The following is a 1,739-nucleotide window of genomic DNA, read 5'->3' as shown; positions in this document are numbered from 1 at the left end:
TTTTTTTTTTTTTTTTAAGTTTTTTTTTTTTTTTTTTTTTTTTTTTTTTTTTTTTTTTTTTTTTTTTTTTTTTTTTTTTTTTTTTTTTTTTTTTTCCATACCCCCACTCCCCACCTCCCACTCCCTACCACCTCCTCCCACCACCACCCCCTTCCCACCCCCACCCTCACCCATCCCTCTACCTCCAACAGTGTCCTCCAGGCTGGGTCTGCACGCCCCTCTCCAGGCTGTGACCAGGAAGCACAGGCCTCCCCACCCAAATGAAGGTCCTGCCACCGCCCAGCACATCCAACCTGCCTCACAACAGCCCTGGCCCCCACGGCCCAATCCGGGGACACATGGCCCCAGAGGCAGAATCTGTGTGAGCCATCAAAGGACAGTTGACCCCGCACGGCCGTGGAGTGAACGCTGATTAGCGGCTTGGTGGTTACGACCGCAGAGACGTGTCCTCTCACAGCTGCGAGGGCAGGTGTCATCGACCAAAGCCACGCCCCCGGAGGTTCTGGGACAGTCCCTCTCTCTAACTGGGGCGTCGCCAGCAAGTGAGACACCGTCCGCTCACGGCTGCTCCCCAGCATCCCGGGGATGCTCTTCTTGGGAGGACACCAGTCCTTGGATTTGGGGTCCACCCTTGAATTAACTAATGACACCTGCAAAGACCCTTTTTCCAAATAAGGCCACATTCTGAGCTTCCAGGTGGACATAGACTTTGGGACACTGTTCAAACAACCACAACAAAGAAAGAGAGCAGGAAACCAAACCGAGCTCCTGCCTACCACTGCTCATCCCAAAGAGGAATGGCCATGTGGGGCGTCTGCTCAACCAGCCCACCGTCTTGCACACCCCACCGCGTCTTTCAGTCCCCTGCCTGCTCACAGCTCAGCAGTCACCCCTCCCACGGTGGCTCTGTGATCTCTGCTCTCAGACCGGATGAGCTGGGGGAGGGGCGCGGCTGGCCTGTCCCCACAAGCAAGCACTTCTGTGGCGTGTGTCTTCCGCCGTGAGGTCTGCACTGCCTCCGTGCTGCGCCTCGGGACCCAAGCCCGCCCTGACACGGGCCCCAGCCCACCGCCCAGTGACAAGGCTCCCAGGGCTCCCAGTTCATCTCCCCTTCGCTGAACGCCCACCCCACCCCAGGGGAGGCTCCTTCCATCCAGGGTGCACCCCCTCGCCCGCCAGGGCCAGTACCACGCTGGAGCCCGGCGCACCACCACCCGGAAGGCCTGCCTCGTGTTGCCCCCACCAGCCCCACCCGGCCCTGCAGTCCTCGACGCTCTCACACAACCCCACACATGCCCGCAGCATACACTGGGCCACGCGCACTGGGCATGTGGGGCCCGGCTCCAGGGGTGAAATGAGGGCGGGGCTTCGCACTGTGACGTCTTCGCTCCTTCTTGCAACCTTACCTCCCTGTGCCCGGTTATTGATCAGGCTCCCGTAAGCACGGTCCACCTTCACTAGAACAACTCCCTTCTTATCTCCAGGAGACACTCCGATGGCCTCCTCTGTTTCAGACTGTCCTCTCCAAGCTGAGAAATGGGATAGAGAGAGAGTGGGGGTCCATGAGACAGTGAATCGCAAAGCCCCATTTCAGGGCCAGAGAGCATGCGGTTTTGAGAGGTGGCCAATCACGTGATTATAAATGATTCACTGGAAGTTGGGACATTTCTAAGAGCTCGTCAGCATGTGGGGAATCGTCAGCACATCCAGGCTCCTCTTTCCAATCCAATCTGACGAGA

At 57.8% G+C, this 1,739-nt stretch overlaps 1 long non-coding RNA gene across 5 annotated transcripts in view; it reads right to left on the bottom strand.

Annotated features, from left to right (window-relative positions):
- The window catches only part of LOC117801182, a 26,250-nt gene extending 25,754 nt beyond the window's left edge, over positions 1 to 496 (bottom strand). For 2 of the 5 annotated variants that reach the window (XR_004623715.1, XR_004623713.1), the window contains exon 1: positions 183 to 496. This is a non-coding gene — a long non-coding RNA (uncharacterized LOC117801182). The remainder of the gene's footprint in view (positions 1 to 182) is intronic. The other 3 variants (XR_004623712.1, XR_004623716.1, XR_004623714.1) reach the window with 2 other exon arrangements.
- Between the last annotated feature and the right edge of the window lie 1,243 nt (positions 497 to 1,739).

Source organism: Ailuropoda melanoleuca, chromosome 2 (assembly GCF_002007445.2).
Source record: "Ailuropoda melanoleuca isolate Jingjing chromosome 2, ASM200744v2, whole genome shotgun sequence".
Taxonomy (NCBI): Eukaryota; Metazoa; Chordata; class Mammalia; order Carnivora; family Ursidae; genus Ailuropoda; species Ailuropoda melanoleuca.
The sequence above is the reverse complement of the archived record's forward strand: the minus strand, read 5'-3'. Positions and strand labels throughout refer to the sequence as shown.